We start from the raw sequence: 25682 nt of genomic DNA, 5'->3' as shown, positions 1-25682 counted from the left end.
TTTATTTGTGGGTCAAAGGTCAGGCCGCTGTAAATCCACAGAGGAAAGCCTTAAGATTTTCCAGTAACAGGAATTGTTTTAACTGAAAATGTTTCCTGGAGTCATGGATTCTTCGGGCAGGGGCGGGGAGATGAGGAAGGAGGGGGTGTTTCTTGGAAAAGATCCTTTGTTCATCCTTCTGCCTCTAGACGAATAAAGAAACTATTTGGAGGAAAGAGTGTTTATAGGAAGAGAAAGTTAAGTAATGAATCTTTACATTTAATAAATAGTTTTTAAAATTCCTGCCTTGCCAGATCTCAAATGGACAGAGGGATATTTTCCCCCTTGCCTCCTTGTCACTCTGCTTTTGTGAAAGCGTATGTTTTTTTTCCTAATTCTGTCTGTGTCTGCTTTTTGTCTGCTTGTATTTTGTTGTGCTTTCTTATTTATTATATTTCATTTGCAATAAAAGGACAGGGCTAGGAATTATCCCTCCCCAGGTGTGGGGTGTGGGGAGCGCTAACCCAGAGGAGGCTTTCTTTGCCAATTATCTAACATGTACAAGTATGGAGGAGAGAAACACCAGGACCTCAGGCCTCAGGGCAGAAGGAGAGACCAATCAATCCATAAACACCCGCTTGGCAATGCGCAGTGCTGGGCAACACGCGGCAAGTTGCGAGGACCCAGCACCCACTTCTGGACACTGTCAAACTGAAGTATTTGAAAAAACATTAGTCGGTGCCTGTCGAATGACTTGATTTCCAAATGAAGAGTTGAATTAAGATCTTGCCCTCAAACCAGTTTGTATGGGTTAGGTTTGGGTGTAGTCAAGAAAACTGGTGACTAACATTTCTTGGATATATCCCTGCTATGTACATATTAGTCACTTTGCCTGTAGTTCACAGACCGTTGGTGGCCGCCTCATCTTCTGTTTGCCTCTTTCTCTTTGGGTAACAGAACCCCGATTTTATGCTTCTTTTCCTTCCTTGCAAGCCTCAGAGAAAAGTGAATCTATCTCCAAACCCAAAAGTAAGGATTAGTCTGAGCCCATCATATTTCCATTCTCCTTGCCAATGACTGGTTTAGGAGGGATCGTGTGCCCCAATTCTGGTCAATGAAAGCCGGAAAGAAAGTATTTGGAATGGGGGAAGGGGTGGGAGTGGAGGAAGTTCTGGGAAAGAGACATAGGAAGCCATGGACTTTCCTACTGGGTAGTTATGTCTAGATGAAATTCCTGAAAATTCTGTAGTCATCTTGTTATCAGCCTAAGGACAAATGTCAACAGACAGGAGGGCAGAGCCAGGAGTCATGATATCCTCCTCCAGAGCTTGAGATACCTCTGGACTTCCTAGTACGTGATAATTTCATTATGGCTTAAACCATGTGAAGTTTATGGCTTATAGGTTAGTTCATTTAATCTCCTTTTCCTAAATTAAGAAATGCATTTAACTTAATTCAGCTTGTAAGCAACAAAGCCCTAATCCCATCCAATTTTGACTTCATGTAGGAAAGGGGACTCGGCATTGCTCTGAGGATAAGGATAGACTTTTGGTCACCAGTGTCTAGTACAGTGCCTGGCACAGGGCAGTCATTTTGAATTAATAAAAGGTAACTTCCGGGGGAGAAGGAACTCAAGTGGTTGAGTGCCTGCTTCCCATTTGTGATGTCCCAGGTGATCCCCAGTACCTCCTAAAAAAGAGAACAAAAAGAACAAACAAAAAACCCACCTCTCATTGGGGAGCAGATGTAGCTCAGTGGTTGAATGTCTGCTTCATGTATGAGGTCCTGGGTTCAATCCCTGGCACTTTCTTTAAAAAATAATAATAAAAATAAAAGATAACTTCTGTTAACAGCAACATGGTAGACCAGATGTTCTGAAAAATCCTGTCACTGCTAAATACCTAAAATATCCTAAAAATACTTGAAAAGAATTTTTAATGTGCTCTTAAATGTATGACTGAGCTGGCACACACATAAAAAAGGAAAAACTAAAAGGCTGAAAAATTAAGAAATAGCAAAAATCTAAAGAGGTAAATGAGCACTGAAGCTTGTGGGACCCCAGAGAGGGAATCTACCAATTCCTAGTAACCTAGAGTTTGGATTTCTAGCCCCAGGGCCCACACAAATGGAAGAATCAGATCAGAGACCCAACATGGAACTGGGACTTCTGAAGGTGGGTGGGACATCCCACAGGGAAATAAACAGGAATTTACCTGTCTTGGTCTTTGCCATCAATTTGAGAGAAAAAAAGCTTTCCCTGGGTTATGCATAGCCATAAACTAGTCCTTAACTCAAGTTTGGGCCCAGATTCACTCTATTTGTATATTTTGGAAAGTCTCAAATTTTCCACTTAAATGACTGTAGGTAGTGATTCTGGTGGCTAGAAGAAGCAAAAGCCAATCCTCTCTGAAGGAACACACCCTCAACTAGGCCTCACAAAATTCCCACAAAGATCCAACAAATATAAGCTTATATTTTGTAAAAACAAGTCATGAAATGCATAAGGAGACAAAGCACTATGCCTACGAACCACAGAATCAACAACAACAAAAATAATCAGATTACAAAGACTTTAGATATTGGAATTATCAAATTAGAATATAACCTAAAAACATTTAAAAATGCAATTAACAGGGCAGTGGATGTGGCTCAAGTGTTTGAGCTCCTGCCTACCACATAGGAGGCCCCAGGTTCGGTTCCCAGTGCCTCCTAAAGAAGATGAGCAAGACAGTGAGCTGATGCGATGGGCTGGCATGGGGAGCTGATGCAACAAGATAATGGAACAAGAGACTCAAGGAGGAAAACATAATGAGAGACAAAACAAAGCAGGGAATGGAGGTGGCTCAAGCAATTAGGCACCTCCCTCCCACAGGGGAGGTCCCAGGTTCCATCCCTGGTGCCTCCTAAAAGGAAGATGAGCACACAATGAACAGACACAGAGAACGCAAAAAATGAAGTGGTGGTGGGGGGAGAGTCGGAATATAAAACTCCTATAAGAAAATATAGGGAAGCATCTTCAGAACCTTGTGTTACACAATGGTTTCTTAGACTTTATTCCCAAAGCAAAAGCAGCAAAAGAAAAAAAAAAATTGATAAGTGAGATTTCATCAAAGTTAAAAAAAACTTAAAAAAATACAATTAACATATATTAATAACTCAGATAATGCAATGATATTTGCTTGTTGTAAAGATTGTAGCAATGCAGACTGTAAGGAAATTTGGAAGAAGAAATTTAAAAAAAGATGACTGTCTCCTATAAAAAACTGCATTTAAAAGCACACCCTTTAGGGTGATCTGATTCTAGCCTTTCATTGCCTCAGAGCTATTTTCCAACTCTGCAAATTGTAAAGAACTGACAGCAATGCAAAATAATTTTTGTCTATAGACATGCAAATGAATTCTGCCCAGTGGAGCCTGGGGGGGTGGGATTTGCCAGTTTGCCCCTTTCTCTAGCCTGAAAATGCCAGTTTTGCAGCCATTTGCAAATTCTTTTCAATTTGCCTTCTCTATAAATATGTCTGTTCTTTGGGGCTTTTTTTTTGTTTTTTTTTAAAGATTTATTTATTTATTTAATTCCCCCCTCCCCCGGTTGTCTGTTCTCTGTGTCTATTTGCTGTGTCTTGTTTCTTTGCCCGCTTCTGTTGCTTCTGTTGTCGCCAGCTGCACGGGAAATGTGGGCGGCGCCATTCCTGGGCAAGCTGCACTTTCTTTCGCGTTGGGCGGCTCTCCTTACGGGGCGCACTCCTTGCGCGTGGGGCTCCCCTACGCGGGGGACACCCCTGCGTGGCAGGGCGCTCCTTGTGCGCATCAGCACTGTGCATGGTTAGCTCCACACTGGCCAAGGAGGCCCGGGGTTTGAACCGCGGACCTCCCATGTGGTAGACGGACGCCCTAACCACTGGGCCAAGTCCGTTTCCCCGTGTCTGTTCTTTGAATTCTTCTTCAAATATGTTGTAATATCTGCCTAGTCTTTTCATTAATGAGTTTTCAAAAATCATTAACGTGTTCATTTTATATCTGTAGAAGAGGACTGATTTTATCTTTGTGTGTGTGTGAAAATTGTCCTTGAACAAGAAGTACATAGAATATTCCATTTATAGAATAAATTTGTAGGCTAAGTTGCGGAAAGCCTCCTTCTTCTTCAACCCTTTGATAACCACGAAATGAGCTAGAGTTCCTGGGGACAAGTTTAGGGAACAGGAGGTCACGCAGACTGTCCCTCTGGGCCTCTGTCAAGGTTGTCAGAAAGTTCAGTTTTCTTGGAGCAAGACTTTCTGGGTTTGGATCATGTCTCCACCTCTCAGAGCTGAGAGAATTTGGGCAAGTTACTAAATTTCTGCCCCTCAGTGTCATCGCCTGTAATAGGAGGATAATAATACACCCTATTTCTTGGGTGTCTGCTAAAGAACGGATGCTGATACCTGCGCTCACACAGTGTCCATGATCCATACGTAGCTTCGGCTGAGATTGTATTTCTTAATATTGCCAAAGATGGTGGCCAGCTCTGGAGAAAAGGGGGCAGCCCAAAGGAGGGAATCACTCACAGATGGGCACACGGGCGAAATGAGAATGATAGCTCTAGACTCTACAGGATGAAAGGAAAGGGGCTGAGACATCCCAGGCCGAGCGCCCATCTGTGAATGGTTCTTCACAGGCTCCTCCCACATCTAGAGTCTGTACGTCTTTACACCATAACACAAGACCGAGGACCGTTAGCTGAGCACCGAGTAGGCGCCTAACCATTTGAACCACAACACTGAATCCACAAGTGAAACCATTTTATGACAAATAACAGGCTATGATTCATATACATCTTTATAGAGCATTTCCATAGACTTCATTTCATGAACGGTCACAATATCTTTGATTGTGAGGCAGCAAAGGAAAATCTGACATTTTAGGGGGAAAATAAACGAGTGAGGCTCCGGTGTCTTAAGTAAACGGCCCAAGATCACGCAGTTAGTAAGTGGAAAGTCTGCTGAATTCAAATCCCAGGTGTCTCCCACTGCCGGGGGGAAGAGATGGAAAGCCGTTGTTTGCTTTCCTCTTACCATCTCACATTTGCCCTCTGCCCACTCAAGGCAGAGGTGGACAGAGCTACCTTTTAGAGAAACTGTAACAGAGGTACCCTTCTTGGAGCGAGTCTCTGTTCCCAGTGCAGTTAACAAGCCGCTCCGTGACGTTCAACACCAGACTGAGGGCCATCTTGGCGCCAGGCGCTGGGCCCAGTGCTGGGGATGTAGGCGGAGCGAGAGGCTGGGTTCCCGGATGTTTCTGCCGCGTACCTGAGGAGGTGTGGTGCGTGCTCCTGCAATCAGGGGACAGGAGGCAGGAACGGCCAGAATAAAGGCTCCGTGTCAACAGGAACTCCAGAGCAAGGACCGTCACAGTGTGAATAACAGACAACTGTGAAAAAAGCTGAATTTGACTTCTAAGCTCCCCCTTCCGCCCCCATCTTCAGCGTCCCCTGCTAGAATGTTTTATGGCTAGAAAGCCCTTGGAAAAACCGGTCATGTCTTTTTAAAATTTCACTGTGGTTATATATATATATATAATTTGCCATTTTAACTATTTTTAAGTGTATGATTCAGTGTTAATTACATTTACAGTGTTGTACTACCATCACCACCATCCATTAACAGAACTCCAAAGAGAAACTCTGTATATATTTAGCAATAGCTACCCATTCCCTCCTCCCCACCCCTGATAACCTATACCCAACTTTCTGTCTCTGTGAATTTCCTTATTCTAGAAATTTCATGCAAGGAGAATCATACAATATTTATCTTTTTGCGTCTGACATTTCACTCAGCGTAATGTTTTCAAGGTTCATTCATGTTGTAACATGTATCAGAACTTCATTCCTTTTTATGGCTGAATAATATTTCATTGTATGTACATACCACATTTTGTTTATACATTTATCTCCTGACAGACATTTGGGCTATTTCCAACTTTTGACTATTGCGAATAATGCAGCCATGAACATTGGTGTACAAGTATCTGGGTGCCTGTTTTCAACTCTTTTAGGTATATATCTAGGAATGGAATTGCCAGGTCATACGGTAATTCTATGTTTAACTCTTCAAGGTACTGCCAAACTGTTTTCCACAATGGCTGCACCATTTTACAATCCCACCAGCAATGCATGAGGGTTTCAATTTTTCCACATCCTTGCCAACATTTGTTATTTTCTGTTTTTAAATAATAGCCATGCTAGTAGGTGTGAATTAGTAAACCATTGAGGTTTTGATTTGCATTTCCGTAATGATTAATGATGTTCTGAGGCCCTACCTGTGCTTATTGGCCATTTGCAAATCTCCTTTGGAGAACCAAGACTGGCCACACCTGGAGCAAGGTGACACCAAGAGGCGCAGGGGAGATTTCCCCTGTGAGGGCTTCCTCCTCACTTGGACAGATGGAGGTTTACTGCCAGGTGTATTGGGAGTGGGAAATGGGGCCTGGAAAGGGGAGAATCTCCATGCCTGTCATCTCCATTGACTCGGCCTCATGTGGTTTGACTGAGTATTATTGGTTTTGGGTCACAGCATGTGTGAATCTGTGCAGTTAATGATGGGAATTAGCTTTTTCCACCACAAGACTGTAAATCGGGGATCGAATGGAGAAAGGTAACAGAAACTCTTCCCCTATGAGGTGGGAGGAAACACCACTACCAATAACCAGCTCAGCGCTCACCTCCCTCTCCAAGAGGGTTCAACTCAGTAGGGATGTCTCTTTGTTCTGCTGGTAGGGAGGGCATATCTCTTGGCTAATAGGAAGGCTCCTAGACCCCTGGAATGGACAGGAGTCTATTTCTTAGTGAAGCAGGCTAGATAGGGAATCAATAGATGGATCTGGAAGCTGGCAGAGAAACCGCCGCCATTGAACATGTGTTTTTCAGGACCCCCAAGATGGCTGCTGGAAGACGCTCTTGAGAAATCCCATTCAGAACGAGATGTCCTCTGCCAGCCAGGAGAAGCCCCAGATATTCTCCAGGCCTTATCATTGGGCCATCGCTGGGGATTGATGGGTGGGGTAATCAAGCAAAACAGGAAACAGCTGGGACTCCTCCCCTGCCATTAGCAAAGGGGTGGGATAATTAGTGATTTAAAAAAGCAAGGGCAAAGGCCTTTTGCTCTCTCTTGCCTTCGCCCTGTGCCTGTTCGTGCCTTATTCTGGCTTCTTTGCCCCTGCCTAAATCGATACGCAAGGAAACCTGGGGATTTATCATCTATAACGGGGAACTGTAATCTGTGCATCGGCCCACTTTATCACTATTCATCCCCTTATTCTCTATATGGGACCCATGGTCTATTATTTTCTCCCATTTCTCTTCTCTCCCTACCTGAATAAATTCCTGCCTAATCAACGTGGCATGCTCTTGAAATTCATTTCTTACAGTTTAGTCAAGAACTTAGACCAAATCTGGTAACATTAGTAAGGAAGAAGCCAACAGTCCCCTCCTCCCTACCTGTCTCTGCCCTGCCCAGCTTCCCCACTGCTGACTTCTCTGAGCTGGCACCAATCCTCAGTGACCTCGCCCACTAAAAACTCTGATGTGCCAGCTACTGCTCCTTGCAGAAAATCCAGTTCCACCCAATGCCTAAATGCCAGCTGCAGGGCTAGACAGCTCACTTCCTCCAGGAATGCTCCAAGAAGCTCCATTTCTCATCTTCTCAGAGAGCCCTGGTATTGGATGAAGGAAGAGCTCCATCCTGAGAAGACAAGTGATGCTGACGTTGGCTGACCGCCAGGAACTAATCGCCCAAAGGTAGTCCTCACCATCAGCTTATAAGAAAGCTATACTGATCTCTAATACACAAATGGGTAAACTGAGGCTCAGAGAGATGACTTGGCTTCCCTAAGGTCACACAGCCAGCAAGTGACGGGGCCCAAGTTTCATCAGGCCTGTATGACTCCAAAGCCTTTCCTCCATGTCCCTTGGCCTCTTGGTTTTTTGGCACCACAGGGATAAGGACTTAATATTCTGGTGCACCAGTGCCAGTGGAGACAGGAGACAATTGTGGCTTGTTTATAAGCCCTCCCCCACTTGGGAAAGTAAGACTGCTCAGCCCCCAGGGTTTCCCATTCAGGACAAGGTCTGGGCACTCGTATTTTAATAAACTCTTCAGGATTCTGATGTGAAACCCTGGTTAAGGACATGAAACTAGGAAATCTCTCAACACTGTTGGGTTACTGAGCATTCATGGTCTAGGCACTTTACTTTCCTCCTCTCATTGAATCCTCCTAAGAACTCTGTCAGGCAACGTTATTTTTATATCCAGTTATTAAAGGAAGAATCTAAGGCACAGAAATTTCAATAAGTTGCCCAAGATTTCACAGTTGCAAAATGGCAGACCGTGGCCTCAAACATAGGCAGCATGGCATCAGGTCCTGCAGGCTTAGCCACTACCCCATACGACTTACCAGTTAGCACTGCCATGTTGTAGGGAGTCTGCTGGAGACGACGCCTTCCCGACTGTGAAATAAATTGATTGGTGGGCATAACTCCCTAACCAGGGAACTCAATGTTGATAGGATATTTTCGCAAACAAACATTTTTACAGTTCCCCCTTCCCACCCCAAATTGGATGGCACAGATCACTGCCAACTCCTGTTCATTCTTGGCATTCGCCTCCTACTCTGCTCTCTCTGTCTCCCTGTTTTCTCCCATACAATTTTGCTCCCAGGAATCCACAAGAAACAGTGGGTAGAGGAAAAGGAATATCAAGAGAATGATTAAGAAATAACCACTCTATGGTGGGGGGGTGATTAATTGGGTATCTTGTATGGTGCGCAAGATTGTTCTTTAAATTTCTGAAATAAAAGAGAAAGAAAGAACCATTTCTTTTATTGGGAAGCAATGATGCTGTTTTAGATTGAAATTTGCCTGAAAATAGACCACTCAGTCATGCAGACAATAATAAATTATATGTAAACACCAAACACTCATGCACATTTTATGCAAATGTCCATGTGGCCTTCCTCAGAATTTGAGGATGGTGTGAGAACATTCTAAGTATAGCCCAGAGGTTAAGAACTAGGCATCAAAGTCCATCAGACCTAGGTTTTGAGCACTAGCTCTGCTGACTGCTAGCTACAAGACCTCATGCAAGCTACGCTGCCTCTCTGTCTGTCCGCTTCCTCTGCTATAAAATGGTAGAAAAATCATGCCCTCTTCAGCGAGATTCTCTGAAGATTAAATGAGTAAAACACTGCTGGCTCTCTTTCATGGTGGCCCTGGAGGGAAGGGCCTACCCTAGTGGGTACATTTCTTTGCTCTGCTCTCTTCTGCCCTCTTGACAATGACTTATCTCCCTCTTCCTTCTTCACAGCATCTAGTCCTAAGGATTTTCTTCCCATCCTTGCATGGGGGAGCTATGTTCTTGGCTTTCAGACAGATTTCTTAAATTGTCTTCCGCAGTTGCAAGTGACTCAGCCGTTGCTTAGGGATTTAATTAACCAGCAATAGGAGGCTTGAAAGAGACAAGCCTCTGGGGACTTTCACTCTTCTTTGGTTGGCTGTGTGAAAGGTGAGAATCACAAGGAAACTTCCAGAACTGCTCTGTCCAATATGGTAGCCACTGGCCACATGTTGCCGTTGAGCATTTGAAACATGGCTGTCCTAATTGAGATGGGCTGTAATGGTAAAATACACACTGGATTTTGAAGGTCGTACATGAAAAGAGAATATAAAAGTCTCATTCGTTTTTTATATTTATTACAAGCTGAAATGACTCTATTTTTGCCATTTGGTTCTGCTTTTTTACTGCAACTACTAGAAAATTTAGAGTTACCTACATGGTTTGTTTTCTATTTCTATGGGATGATGCAATACTAAGGTGCTTATGGATTTAATAATTACCCAATAACATATCAACTCTTTAAAAGTGACTTTAACATGTAATCTACTTTCACCTTTGTGAAGTAGATATTGTGATAACCGATTGGCAGATAAGGTGAAATTTGCAATTGCCCCTCGGCCACAGTTCATTTGGCGTTTGGGGCAATCAGCAGGCTTGCTTGGTTGATGGAGCTAGAAGCTGGGGAAAAATCACACGGAAGAACACTGACTTGGGAATTAAGAAACTTGGCTTCTCGTCTTTGCTACACCACTAAATAGCTATGTGACCAAGCAAATGACTGCCTTCCTCTGGACCTCCGATTCCTCACTTAGAAAATGAAGAGATTGGCCAGATTAGGATTTAAGAGTTGGAAACTAGTAACCTGGCTTCATATAACCACAGAGTTGTTTGTGTTTTTTGGCCAGCCCAGTGTGTATTCATTTATTTATTTAAATATCTTTTGCAAGGGGACAAGCGCTCCGCTCTTGATGGTGGTTTCCACCACTCTCCCTGGTCTCCTGCTCCATCATTATACACATTTCCCTTACGTGCCTCAAAACCCTGCAGGCATTCCAAATTTTAAACTCAGGTAGAGATGGGACACTGGTGACTCTGCCTGGGGCTAGCCATTCTCAGAACCAGTCCCTGAGGGCGAGGGGGTCTTAAGCGGTGGCCTCTAATATCCTCCAAGCCAAACGGAAAAACAAAAGAAATATTTGTCATTCATTCTAGCCCTTTTTCTGTGTGATGTTACCATCTTGGATTCCCAACAAAAGCGGAGCCACAGCATCCTGTAGAATCACAGGCTACTAAACAAGAAGGAAACCTGGAAACTATTCAGGGCCCACCTTTCATTTTACACACAAGGAAACTACAAGAAATTGAAGGCATATAGTGCTTTCATACTTGCATGTGTCAGTGATTTTATCATCTGTTCCGGAGAATTAAAAAAAAAAAAAGATAAAGCAGAATTGTTCTTTATTTATATCCCATACTTATTTGTAATTTTTTTATATGAAATTTTTCACATCCTGGTAGAATTAAAAAAAAAACACACAACTCAATGGGTCATGACTGGTTAGAAAAGGAAATACTAGCATAGGACTGCTTCTGTTTCCTTGTGATTGTACTATATAAAACTCCTAACAAAAAATAGGTAAATGTAACCCACGCAGTGAAAGTAAATAGCTAAAGGATTTTAAAGCACTGAAAGAAGTCTTTTTGCAGGGATAATAGCAATTTGGATGTGGGCTACTGCTTGTGCATATTAAACACAAGTCTTTGTCTCTTTTACCTCAGTGGTGGGAGAAAGCAAAATCTGATTTGATGGGGGAAAAGGAAAGGACCATAAATAAACGGGTGTGTTGTTTCCTGAGGGACAATCTTCCTGATGGCATTCTGCCCAGAAACCCTTTCTTCTTGGCTAAGACACACAGCCAGCATAAATTGAGTAACCAGATGAACGCCTGAGATCCCCCAAGGGTCAGGAAAGTCCACAAAGTTGATCAGTGCTTTCGGGGTCCAGGCGTGAAGCCATCCTGACTCTCAGGACAGTCTGGTCGATACTGCTTTTGAATAAACACAGCCATGGAAACTCTACCCCTGGAAAGAGGGGCCTTCCCTAGGAAGCTCAAGGCCAGGGAGGCCGGAGAGCCTCCCCAAAGTCAGCTGGTCACAGGCAAGCTAGAATTGTCTGAACATGGGAAATCCCGAACGCTATTCCCAGGCAGCTCTTGCCCTTAGGGAAGTCTAACGTTGGGTGCGTGACCTGATTCAGGCAAGGAGTAACTCCTTGTATTTTTTTCCCAGACACAGAGCACAACACAGTCGTGACCTCTACCCAATGCTCGAAAACAGGGAAGAGACAGATTAGTTTTCATCCATAGAAATACAGCAAGGTAAAGGCTGGGGATGCCTGCGGGATTAGAGGAGAGGTGGACGCAAACAATAGCCTTTACAAATAGCAAAAACCAATCCAGCCAACCGAAGTTCAGGCCACGAGGAAAATTAATGGTAAAACGGTTTGGGGAGATGCAGCTTTCCCACATGCCATGTTCATTCCTTTCTTCATTTACGCCCTTTCCCTAGCAGCAGGACTTAATTTCCCCTCTTTTCTCCAGATAGCTACCCATCCTTCAAACTGCATCAGGAACCCATTTCTCCCATAACACTTTCTCTAGCCCTGCAACCCATGGGATTTCTGCTTTTACAATCTGTGTCTTTCATTTGCCACTTAAATATGGCCTTGAATTGCTTATTAATAGTTTTAGATCTGTCCACCTTGCCTTCCTAACTAGACTGGAACCAGGAACCACAGGCCACATGTGGCTAACTGAGTCACAGTATGGAGCAGAGCTAAGCACAGCTTAGCTGTCAAGGAGCTCAGGAGAGGAGGCTCCCTAGCAGCCATGGCCCTGGGTCACCTTATTTCCCCTTCCCAGCATGCCCTGGGACTCTCCATTCCACTTAATTCTTGCATGTTTTTCTTCATGGCCAAACAGGGACACAATTGTCAGTGCTTCTTTCCTCATTAGAAGAATGAGAGAACTAAAGAGATGTTTATCTTTTTATTCAAAAGATAAGGTATCAGGGAAGCGGAGGTGGCTCAAGTGATAGAGCTTCCACCTACCATATGGGAGGACCTGGGTTAGATCCCTGGGGCCTCCTGGTGAAAAAGAAGAGAAGGCGTGCCCATGCGGCTAGCCAGTGCCTGCACAGGTGCCTGTGTGAGTGCCTGTGGTGAGCGCAAGTGCCTGCATGGTGAGCCAGTGCCCGCGCAAGTGAGTCACTCATCAAGATGATGATGCAGCAGAAAGAGAGATAAGGGGAGAGTCAAGGTGAAGTGCGGCAGAAACCAGGAATTGAGTTGGCACAATTAACAAGGAATCTCTCTCCACATCAGGGGTCTCCAGGATCAAATCCTGGTGGATCCTAGAGGAGAGAAAATGAGAAGAGAAGACAACACAGAGCAAAATACAGCAGGATGGGAGAAGGGAAAAGGGGAAAAATAAAGAAAGAAATAATTTTTTTTTTTTAAAAAAGATAAGGTGTTGGGAAAACAGAAGGGATTATTAGCCAATCAGTGCTTTCAGGGTCCAGATTTGGCACAGCTATCTAGGGAGGTTCGTGATACCAATTATCATTATCCAGATTATGAGTTTCTTAGAAAACCAAATCTTCTCCTGTTGAACAGAACTGAGCCATTAAAATTTAAAAGGAAGACAGCAAAGAAAAACCTTCTAATACCTCTCTTTGGATGTGGTTACCAGGCATCTAAGGGATTTTTGTTTTGTTTTGTTTTTAAGGATATTTTTGTATATATTATGTTTACATAGTCCATGGTTAAATGTAGGTAGGTCCGTAAAAAGAACATTAACTCATTCTTCTACAATGAGTTTATGATACCAAGTATTAAAATAAGAATAGCAAGATGAACATAGAAAATATGAGGGCACACACTGTACATACAGGGCAACACCTGTAGCAGTGAAGAAAGGTAAAACGTAAAAAACAAAGCTTTTTCATGTTTTCATTTTTTTGATACCCCAATTTATTTTTCCTTTATTTAATTTTTCTAAATTTCTGTGTATTCTATATCTAACCTTTAAACCCATCACTATATTCCCTTTTTCTATTAATGGAACCTGGCAATATATTGGGCTTCCTTTTTGAAGCTTTGGACTACAGAGAGGCTCAACTATGGTGGGGGAGGAGCACTTGAGTGGGGTGTCATTGGTGGGGGGCACACGGTTGGGAGGGAGTTCTCCAGGGCAGGTATACAGGGTACATAGAAAGGTTTGGATATTTTCATAGTGGTTTCAGTTGGAACAACAGATGAGAGAGTGCTGAGTTCCTGACCGGGGAGCTCTGTCACATTCCCCAGTGGAACAACAACAATCCCCCAAGTGCAATGGCAAAGACCAATAAAGATGGATGGTCCAACAATGAGCCCTTGACACTGATGGCTCCAATTATGAGCCTGTGTGCCTGAAATATGAACTAGGCCTATAGCTGTGGGGTACCTAAGAGTTACCTCCTGAGAGCCTCCATGTTGCTCAAATATGGCCACTCTCTAAGCCAAACTCAGCATATAGATGCATTGCCTTCCCCACTGTGTGGGACATGACTCCTGGGGATGAGCCTCCCTGGCACCAAGCGATTACTGCCAAGCACCCGCTGATGATGTAACTACAAAAAAGACCTTGAACAAACAGGTCAACTCAGACCAGCAGAGTATCTCAGCCTACATGTAATATCAGGTGTTAAAAACTGCTTTTTGACTTTGCATAAAAGGGGGAAATGGAAAGGACAAGTGAGTTTATCTGGCTATGAGTATCCAAAAGAGAGTTGGGAGGTCATCAGAGGGTGATGCTTATGCACACCTCAGCAGGGTACCAGAGACAGCCGAGGTAGATGGAAACCCAGGTGCTGGTTCGCCTGAGGGCTGCAGAGACCCACAGTTTCTATGGTCAAGGTGGATGGCTCTGGAGTTCAGGGCCATGTCAGTTGGCCCTACTTTGGAGTTTGTGTTCCTGAGTGTGATGGAGTTGGACTCAGATATGACCTTTCTACATATGCTGCTTCTATTACTTTTACTGGACCTGTGGTTGGCATTTGGGTTGGTGTATACCTCTTCTGTTAATTTAACTGGACCTGTGGTTGGCTTTTGGGTTGGTGTATACTTAGGAGACCTGAATCTCTGAACTGTCCACGTGACAGCCAGGCCCTGGGCCTCAGTAGACTTGTGGCTCCTACCCTCTGGTTTCTTGGACTTACCCTGGTCAGCTGACCAGGAGGTGAAGAGAGTCAACCACCACATCAGGGAGCCAAGAGCGCCTACAGCTGCCAGCAGGAGAATTGTGTCGATCATCCATGTGCAATCTGGATCCCCTCTTAATGTAGAGGGGGACTGGGCATAGCCATCCCAGGCCCACAAGATGGAGGAATAGAGTGTGGATTAGAGTGGACTTACTGGTGTTCTGCTGGGGAACTATTGTGATCAGTAAGGGAAGAAATTGTAGTAATGATATGGAGAGGGTGGCCACGGTGGCTGCCGATGGTCGGGAGAGGGCGGAAGAGATATGATGTGGGGGCATTTTCAGGATTTGGAATTGTCCTAGGTGGTGCTGCAGGGGTGGATGTTGGACGTTGTGTGTCCTGTTGTGGCCCCCTGGGTGGACTGGAGGAGAGCGTGGATTACAATGTGGACCACTGTCCATGTGCTGCAGTGGTTCTCCAGAATGTATTCGCCAGGTGCAGTGGCTGTGCCACAATGATGGAAGAGGTTGTTGATGTGGGAGGGGTGGCGTGGGTGGGGTGGGGGTTATATGGGGACCTCATATTTTTTGAATGTAACATTTAAAAGCAAATAAAGAAGAAGAAGAAGAAAAAGAAAATACAAGGGCACAAATTTATGGTGGGAAATGGACTAAGCTATTCAATCTAATTGAAAAGCAGTCAATGACAACAATATGCCATAATTTAGATAAGTAATAAAATGACCATCAAGTTGATCTTGGAAAAAAAGGTAGGCATTGTTAATAATCAAATTCTACCTTGGAATTCAAATGGCATTGAACATATAACTAAGCACTGTATTTATTATAATTGCGAATTAATTTATATATCCTGCCTCTGAGAAAGACTTTGAGGTAGAACAAAGAACTGTAATAAGATGATTATATAGTTGAATATGTAATTTCATCCTCCCCCCCCCACCCCAAGTTAAAAATCAGGACATGCCAAGTACATAAAATTCCAGCCAGACAAATAAGGTAAGGAACAAAGGAAGGAAATGGCCCCCTCTGGCCGGGTGTCTTTGATGGGCATATGTCTGCAGGGAAAGTAGAACACTGGGGACAGGCCCAGTGTTCTGCTCAAAACACTTTTTTTTTTTTAAAGTTTCTCCATTGTTTGTTGTATCAGTTCCCAAACACTTTTAACTTCAGAACATTTTCTACATATATTGAGAAAAATCCCAGTAGAAGCTCATGAACTAAAAAATAATGTTGATAGTAGCACTTCTGGAGCACGTGTGCTGTCTTAATTTCCCAGTGCTGTCCTAACCAATTAGCACAACTCAAGGTCCATCCTAACCCAGTTTGGCTTCATCTTAATTAATCACACCTTCAAAGGCCCTATTTCCAGATAAGGTCACATTCACAGGATTGGGGTTTAGGATTTGAACTTGTCTTTTGGGGAGACACAGTTCAACCCGAATTACATGCCAATCCTGCTCTAAGCACTTTATATACATGGGCTCGTTTAATCTGCAAAGCAGTTTCCCAGGGAGGTATTGTTAATATCCCCAGTTAACAGATGAGGAAGGATGACAGGCGCGGAGTAAATTGTCCAGGGTCCCAGAAATGGTAAGGGGCAAAGGCAGGATTTGAATCAGGATAGTTCGACTGCAGGGCCCAGGGCCCTAACCACTATACCACACCCTCCTTTCCCACCAAAAGACTCTTAGGGATTGGTTCTGTAAATGTTTAGGCTACAATAAACACTGACCAGTAAAACAAATATATGCTGCAATTACACCACGCAATGCATCGTGCAGAGATGATCATTGCTAAGCACTGCCGCCGGCCTTGAGGTTCCCACTGTGCGCAGACAGGGTGTGCCGTCGACCCTGCCTGCAGGACACACCATTGCTAAAGGCCGGAGGTGGTCACCATAGAGCATAACGTAAAGGTGGCATCTTTTTAAAATTTTATTATCGCTTTTAATGAAACCTATTCATAAACCATACACTTCATCTAAAGTGTACAATCAACGGCATTTCATATTATCACAGAGTGCATTCATTACTCCAATGAATAATAGAGCATTTTCATTCCTCCACAAAAAAAGAGAAAAGAAGAAAGAAAAAACAAAACGAAAGATGGAAACAAGCAACAAGGGAAAAAACACAACAAAACCCTATCCCTTAGTAGTCACCTCTCAGTCTTTCTAGCCTTTTACCATGCATACCTGCTAATCTATTTCCAGCTCTATAATTTATTTGTATTTACATTTTGTATAGATGGAGTCAAACAATCTGTAGTACTTTTTTTTCTAGTTTCTTTCATGTAGCATATTTCCTTTTTTTTTAACCATTGATGGAAGGTTATTAATGTATTACTTTACACTACTCTCATATTTTGTTTTGGTTGTATTTTTGCCCAAATATCACTCTGATATTAATATCTTGTAACATTAACATACATTTGTCCTGTTTCAGAGGAAAATATTCTTCTATATGCACTATTAGCCACACTCTTTTTCACAGGAGGGGTTGTTAAGCTATACAGTCCCATGTCCCATTTTTTAGCTTTCCTTCTTGTGATATGCATGACCTTAGACTTTCCCTTTCAATCACTATCATACCCATACATTAGCGCTGCTAATTACAAGCACTCTGGTGACATTTACAAACAACCTTTTTAATTTATTTTTTTATTTTTTACCAATCTGTATAGATTAACCTCAGCTTTCCATTCTCGAACCTCATCCTATTTTCTGATGACTTATATTCTAGCTATTAACTCCATGGGTTTGCTCATTTTATTCAGTTCATAATAGTGAAATCATACAGTATCTTTTTAAAAATAAACTGTTGTTTTGAGAAGTTTTATATTTACAGAAAAATTGCAAAGATAGTTCAGAGTTCCCAAATACTCTATCCAGTTTTCCCTGTTACTTACATGTTTCCCTAGTATGATACGTTTGTTGCAATTAGTGAACCAACAGTTACGTCATTATTAACTAAAGTCCATATTTTATTCAGATATCCTTAGTTTTTACCTAATGTCCTTAATCCCATCCAGGATATTATATTACGTTTAGTTGTCCTATCTCCTTGGGCTCCTTCTGGCTGTGAGTTTCTCAGACTTTCCTTGTTTTTATGATCCTGACAATGACCCTCAGTTTTTGTTTTTTGTTGTTTTTTTTAAAAATGTTTTTCTCATGATCAGCCTGGGGTTTTGGCTTTGGAAGAAGAAGAGAGAGGCAAAGTGCCATCTTTTCCATGTCATTTCAAGGGTTCCTACCATCACCATGACTTGTCATTGCTGATGTGCCCCGCGAGCACCTGGCCGAGGTAGCGTTTGTCAGATTTCTCCACTGTAAGGCTGCTCTTCTCCCCTCCCTTCTATGCTGCGCTCTCTAGAAGTCGCTATGTGTAGCCCACACTTAATTATGCTCCCCTCCTTGAGGGTGGAGTATCTACATAAATTATTTGGAATTCTGCAAGGGAGATGTTTCTCTTCCCTCCCTTTATTTGTTCACAGTATCTTTTTTTTTTTTTTTAACCTATGTACGTATATATTACGTTTAAGGAAATTTTAGAAGAAATCTGCCGGTCGCACTCTAGTGCTCTCTCGGGGCTCCACGGCGGCGGCAGTAGTTGGGGGAAAGCTCTGCTGAATGCAGGGCCTCCCTGCCGGGCTAGTCCCTCCCAGCTCCGCAGGCGCGCCTCCCCGGGACGCGCTGGCCGCCGAGTCCTCCAGCCAGTCGCGCTGCAGGCCGCCTTTTCCTGCCTTGTGCCTTTGCTTGCGCTGTTGCTCCCAACCCGGAAGCGGCACCCGGGAGCTGGGTGTGAAGACGCCCGGAGGGGCGCCGGGCTCTGCCCGCGGCTGCGGGGCGGCTGGGGCCTCCCGGCGCTGGAGGAGGGGGCACCGGGACCCGCCACGGCCGCGGAGCGCGCTGCGCCGGGGCGGAGCGACTGCAGCGGCAGCTACGCTCGCTCGGGCTTTGGCTTCTCATTTTCAGTTCTGAATACTGAGTGCTTGTTTTTTGAATGATTTTGCTCTTGATATGAATAAGAAGCAAACCTTGGGATCATGACCATTGGGTAATTTTGAGGGCAATTTCAAAATTTTTCTGGCTATCGAGCTCAGAACGGTTGTCGTTAGTTGAGGTTTGGAGTTTACTTCTGTTAATAGTTGTCTACTCTTCAACTGAGGTTAATTACTATTAATAAAGAACGACAGTATTTTCACCATTGGGGGGAAAAAAAAAAGAAGAAATGGTCACATAAAAAATATCCTTGTCCCAGAAGTTCCAATTTTTCACATTGGGAACCTCCCTGGTTGAGAGAATCTCTCCCCTCTGGACTGACAGGATACTCTGTTTATACCTCTGTTATAGCACTTCCCAAACTGTGTAGTGGTTGATTCTTGATCTCTTTTGGCCCCACCTTCTAGAACCGAGACTTTCTAACACCTCTTTTCAAGTTATGAGACCTGTTTCCTCCCTTTCACCATCAGCTCAGTAGGTGGGCCATAGTCCCACCACTGGGGCACCGTCCTCCCCTGCCTGGGAACTGGACATTGGGAAGATGGCCATTTGGCTCTCCACAAATGTGCACATTTTTGGTTAAACAAAAACATTTGCAGGGAGCAGACAGGAGCACAAACGGAGTCCCTTGTGCCATATGTCTAAATATTTAAAACTTAGGAACCAAGAAAATAAACTATTAAATAAAATGTTTTTTCTCCCACTTTAACAAACATACTTTCATGATAACCTGGAAGGTCAATTTCAAACGCAGAATTCTTGAACTTCTTGGAGTTGGGCAGTGAAGTGTGGTTGGCACATTTCACTGGCCCCATCTCCAAACCCTATTTTTCCTCCCTTCTCTTCCAGCTTCTGGCTTTGTCCCAGGGGTCAAGCTCAGGAATGCTCCAGCCTGCAGCCCGCCCTCTGTCTACACAGCGTGCACACGGCCACCTGGAGGGTGCATGGGAGAGGCAGGGCTGGGGCCTTCGTGCAGGGAATTCTGGAGTCTCAGTTACCTGGAGCGTAGAAGGGGAGGTGGGCTCTAGGTGGCCACATCTCCTGACCCTCAGACTCCTGTTCTAGTGAGGAAAGACTGCTGAGGGAGCATTGTGCTCAGACTTCAGTGAGCTGTGCAGCACTTGGAATCTTATTCAGTAGGTCTGGTGGTGGGGCCTGAGCTTCTGCATCTATAACAAGCTTCCAGGTGAGGCCAGTGCCGTTTGCACAAGGACCACTCTATGAATGGTAAAGTGTAGGCTCAGAGCAGAGGTCCGTCTTACCTGGGCAAACCAGTGCTTTTAACAAAAAGTAGTTAAAAAACATCTGGTAATGACAAACTCTCTCCCCTGGATAGATTTACCAATAGAAGTTACCACACAATAAATTACACAGAACCACTGTAATTGTGAGGCAGTTTTGAATGTGATCCATGCCCACACTTGGGAAGCTCTTTCATTTTCTAGCACTCTTTGGCTCCTTCTTGCATGTGGCCTTGGCTGAGTCACTCACTGACCAGTTACCAACATTTCTATTAGGGCTTTGCTGTTCCTTCTTCAAACCCTTAAAAACACATTTTCTTACCCTTACTCATCACTGACTGTGCTCTTTTCTCCTGTGCTTCATCACACTCTCGGCACACTTCTGGTGTTTTCTCTGGCAGTCTTGCTGCTTCTTCAGGTCCTTTCACCATTTGCCTCAGCCCGCAAACCAGCTGGGACCCAGCTGGGTCTTGTGCCGTGGCTGCTGGCTCCTGACATGTTCGTCTTTCCTGGTGCTGGAAAGCTCCCTCCCCGGGCCTGCCTTCTGCTATGTAGGGCATCTTCAGCCAACTCTGTGTGACAAGACAAGCTATTTATGCCTTTAGGAAGCATCATCTGTATAGGAAGTGACCGACTTCCTGGCAAAGAACTCCAAGGACATCTTTCCAAAGGGGGAAAAAAAGAAAAACACTATCTCTGACTTCCGTGTTATGGTTTCCTCACTTTTATCTGACCCTGCCCAGTGTAGTGGCAAGGCATTGGATGGGATAGGTGTTTAGTCAATGTCTATTGACTTGAGTTGAATTTCCTGAGGTTGGAACCCTACTTCCTATTTACTCTTTGCCCCTGTTGATCTTTTTACATGGTGCTACCAAATATTGGCTAATGTGTAAAGATCATTTTGTTACACTGAGGATGGAATGCAGGCCAGGATGTTGAGCCACACAGGCCATGCTACAGGGTGTAAAGAGGGAGGCAAACGTTCTTCTAGCAATGAAGTGTAACATGGAGCTGGCACTGAAAAAAAAATCTTGTGGGTTGACTGGAACACATGACAGCCTGTCTCAGGACTGTATGAGAGACAGTTTTAGGGGAAAGTAAGCAAGCTCTTTCCAAACAGTGTTGAGGTGCTGCAAAGGGACAGAAACCCAGTGCTCTTTCTGTGGTGGGTGTAGATACTGTGAGAGCTTGTTATAGGCTAGCAAGGAAAGTCTACAAGTGAAATAACTGCTCACCTTGGTGTTAGGTCTTAGAATTACTTTCAAACGTGCCACCACAAATACTAGTAATCAAAGGTGTGCCTCCAACTCAAAAATATCAACAACTATCACCCTACTGTCATTCAAGACTCAACAGGACAAGCCACAAGGGCGAAACTGAAACCGGAGAGTGAGTCTCCAGGGCACAGTTCCCTCTTTCTGCTGTACCCCTTTTGCCTACCAGTGCTGGCTTCACCTCAAGGCAGAAACCTTACTGTTCATTCGTTCCTTCTCCAGGGTTAGTGGTGCCAAGGTACACCTGGGCGAATTATTGAACTAATCCTGCTGACATGCTGATGGGACTGAGTCCTCTCCTCCATTGACTGCACATGTTCATTGTGGTCCCAGAAGAGCCCCACCTCTATAGCGCATGTGACGGGAGAAGAATGTGCCACGTGCGGAGCCCTGGAGGTGGGAGATACTTCCACACGGGCGTGTCTTGTGCCCTTCTTATTCAATCCTGGGGCACCAGCCCCTCTCTCAACACAAGGTTGTGGTTACTGTGATTTGACCGACTGACTGACCAACTTCTGGGTGACAAATAAAGGTCCAGCAGGGTTTTCCCCAGCAGTGTCTTCAGGAAAACAGCCCTGGGGGAGTGTCCTGGCACAGCCCTGATTCAGCCGGGACTCCCTTTCCCAGGCGCGAGCCTGAAGTGTGTTTTGGTTGAGCCAGTGGCTTTTCTCCCCGCAAATCAGGAAGTGTTGGTTGGAAAGTTTAAGCTATTTGTTTCTACAAGTCTATCCGCTCTTTGTTCCTTTTCTCCTCTCTTTCTGTCTTCTTTTACATTACTTGAGCGTTATTTATGATTTCACCCATAAAACTTTATTTCATGTTTGCACCGTGTGATTTACAATATACATCTTTATCTTATCAGAGTCTGCATTCAAATAATTTCATATCACTTCATTTACAGTGAAAGAAACTTACAATAGTCTACTTCCATTTTCTCCCTTCCATCCTTTGTACTATTGTTATTTTATTTCACTTCTCCATATGCTGCAGACCCCATAGAGCACTGTTGTTCTTTTTGCATTAATCAATTATCTTTTATAGATATTTGAAGCAAGAACATTTTCTTTTATATTTACCCACCATTAATCATTTCTGTTGCTGATCATTCCTTTGTGTGGATCTGAATTTCTATCTGGTGTCATTTTCCTTCTGCCAGTGGAACTTTCCCTAACATTTCTTCTAGGGTAGGTTCCTTGGTAACAAATTCTTTTGGCTTTCTTTGTCTGAAAGTATGTATTTTATTTTTATTTCTGAAAGATGTTTTCATGAGGTATAGAATTCTAGGTTAACAGTTTTTATTTTCAATACATTAAAGATGTTGCTCCACTATCTTCTAATTTGCAAAGGTTTTGACAAGAAGAATGCTATCATTCTTTTCTTTGCTCTTCTGTACATAATGTGCCTTTTTTCTCTGATCACTTTTTTCTTAAAGGAGGTACTGGGGATTGAACCCATGGGAAGCAGGCATTCAACCACTGAGCTACATCCGCTCTTTCCAATGAGAGTTGGTTTTTGTTTGTTTTTAGGAGGTACTGGGGATCAAACCTGGGACATAGTCCACAGAAAACAGGTGCTTAACCACTTGAACTACATCTGCTACCCTCTGGTGACTTTTAAGATTTTCTTTTTAACTTTAGTCTTCAGTAATTTGATTATGATTGCCTTGTTGTGGTTTTCTTTATGCTTATTCTGCTTGTGGTTTATTGAGCTTCTTGTATCTGTGAGTTTATAGTTTTCATTAGTTTTAGAAAACTTTTGACCATTAATTTTCAAATTTTTATTCTATTCAGATCTATTCTTAATAGAATAAAAATTTGAAAATTTTTCTATTCTTTCTATTCTTTCTATTTTTCTATTCTTACTCACTTTCTGGGGCTCCAATTATAGGTTTTGTTATAACACTTGATATTGTCCTATAGGTCACTAAAGTGTTCCGTTTTTGTTTCAGTCTTTTTTCTTGCCATGTCATTCATTCACTCACTCACCCTTTCATCTACCATGTCTGATTTGCTTCTAATGCTACCTAGTATAGTTTTCATTTCAGATACTGTGCTTTGCATGTCTAGAAGTTCTTTTTCTAGATCTTCAATTTCTCCCCCCATTATGTTCATTTTCCCTCCACCTTTCTCATTGGGGGAAACATGCTTGTAATAGCTGTTTTAATGTTCTTGTCTGCTAATTCCTCCATCTCTGTCATATCTGTGTCTGTTTCTACTGACTTATTTTTCTTCTGGTTATGGAAAATACCTTTTATTTCTATGCATGCTTGGAAAGTTTGATTCATTGCTGGATGTTGTGAATTTTATATTGTTGGGCACTGGATTTTGTTATAATCCTTTAAACAGTGTTCTACTTTGTTCTGGGATGCATTTAAGTTACTTAGAGTCGGTATGATCCTTTTGAGGCTTGCTTTTAGGTCAGGTGGGTCCAGAGCAAGTGTTAGTCCAGGGCTAATTTAGCCCTTTACTAAGATGACACTGTGGTGATTTGAAGCTGTATTACCCCAGAAAAGCATTTTCTTAAATTTAATCCATTCCGTGTTTCTAAGTAGGCCCTTCTGACGAGGCTACTTCAGTGAAGATGCGACCCACCTCATTCGGAATGGTTCTTAATCCTCTTACTGAAGTACTTTATAATGGGATAAATAAAGAGAAAGAGAGGGCTAAAGAAGGAGGGAGTGCCAAGGAAGCAAAAACCTAAAAGCAATGAAACCCAGAAGAGACGGAGAGTCCAGCAGATGACACCATGTGCCTTGCCCTGCAGCAGAGGGGTCAAGGGTCACTGGCCAGTCTTCAGGAATAAAGCATCGCCTTGATACTGGCTTGATCTGGACACTTTTCTCAGACTCAAAACTGTAAGCTAATAAATTCCCATTGTTAAGCCCACCCATTTCATAGCACCTGCTTTCAGTAGCCTAGGAAACGAAAATATGTACTCTTTTGAGGACTCTGCCTAATCTTCTGTGTACTATGAGATCTCTCTATTCTGGTTAACAACAACAGAACTCTGTGAGCTCCAGGAATTTGGAAGACTCTTTTTTTCCAATATTTTCCCCCCAGCTTCATGCAGTTTCCTCTCTCATATGCACAGGTGAGTGCTCACAGACTCAAGGGTTCACCACTGGAACTCTTTGGCATTCTCTCTGTGGGTACTTTCTCCCAAATTCCAGCTTTCTTGGCTTTCCTGAATTCTAGTCTCTCAGTTCTGCAAGACCACTAGGCTCTGAGTGCCTCCTCCTGGAGCTCCAACCTTGAAACTGCACCCAGTCCGTAAGCTGGAACAGTCGTAGGACGCTGGGATCACAAGCCCGTGTTGACTCTTGCTCAAGGTCTGAAAATCATTGCGCCATAGAGTTTGTCCAGTTTTTTAGTTGTTTAAGATAAGCAGGTAAATCCCTGGTGTGCTTGTTACTCCATGATGGACAGGAACTTCAAAGCAGTTCTTTCAGGGCAGTTTTAATCACATAATGTAGGATATTTTATATCATGATGTTTTTACTTAGTAAATATCGGGCTTCCCACCCCCCCACACACTTTATTGCATAATTTAAAGCATCATTTATAATTATGTATTCATTCATTTATCAAATAGATATCTATTGAGTACACCCTATACTCCAGACACTAGATAAAGCAGTGAACAAAATGGGAAAGGTTCCCACTCTCATGGACCTTTTACTCTACTGGAGGGAAGACAGGAAAAAGATAAGCAAACAAATGAGCAAACCATATAAGATAAATGCTATAAAATAGGGCACTATGCATGCGCAGCGCTGATGCGCGCAAGGAGTGCCGTGCCACGCAAGGGTGTCCCCCGCGTGGGGGAGCCCCACGCGCAAGGAGTGCGCCCGTGAGGAAAGCCGCCCAGCGTGAAAAGAAAGAGCAGCCTGCCCAGGAATGGCGCCGCCCACACTTCCCGTGCCGCTGACGACAACAGAAGCGGACAAAGAAACAAGACGCAGCAAATAGACACAGAGAACAGACAACCAGGGGAGGGGGGGGAAATTAAATAAATAAATAAATCTTAAAAAAAAAAAAAAAATAGGGCACTATGTTAGAGAATGAGTGGGCAGGTACTGAGTTTAGCGAAGTCCTCTCTGAAGGGATGATATTTGATCTCAGTCCTGACTGATCTGTAGGAATAGCCATGGGCAGATCTGGGACAGAATGTTCCAAGCCGTAAGTGCAAAAGCCCTAGGGAGGTAGCTGCCCTGACATATTTGAGGAAGAAAGGAGACTAGTCTGGCCAGAGCAAAGGGAGCAAAGAGGGAGAGTGGTATTGGGGAAAATCAGGAAGGAAAAGAGGGGCCATGTGGGGCGTAGGATGCCAGGCAATCTATATACCATTACCTGATTTACTGAATTATTCCTGTCTTATTGAAACTTTAGTATCTTAATTTTTAAATGTTTGATCATAAATAGCATTGCAATACATGACTTTTTTTTTTTAATTCTTAGAATTATTTCAATATAGTGATTGGTGTGGGGACCCACTAGCACTCACTTCCTTGCCTAAAGGCAGAACAAGCTCTAGGATGCCATTTGAGCTCCAGAGCTTCCAGAAAG

The 25682-nt window shown here is 43.5% G+C and overlaps 1 long non-coding RNA gene across 1 annotated transcript in view; it reads right to left on the bottom strand.

The window, feature by feature from the left end:
* Positions 1-25682, bottom strand: part of LOC131273090 (uncharacterized) — a 26849-nt gene continuing 1167 nt past the window's right edge. The window contains exons 3-4 of the long non-coding RNA XR_009180236.2: positions 1707-1787; positions 1-201 (exon numbers count right to left, since the gene is read on the bottom strand). This is a non-coding gene — a long non-coding RNA (uncharacterized lncRNA). The remainder of the gene's footprint in view (positions 202-1706; positions 1788-25682) is intronic.

Source organism: Dasypus novemcinctus, chromosome 13, assembly GCF_030445035.2.
Source record: "Dasypus novemcinctus isolate mDasNov1 chromosome 13, mDasNov1.1.hap2, whole genome shotgun sequence".
In the NCBI taxonomy this organism is placed as follows: Eukaryota; Metazoa; Chordata; class Mammalia; order Cingulata; family Dasypodidae; genus Dasypus; species Dasypus novemcinctus.
This window is presented reverse-complemented; position numbering and strand designations above follow the sequence as displayed.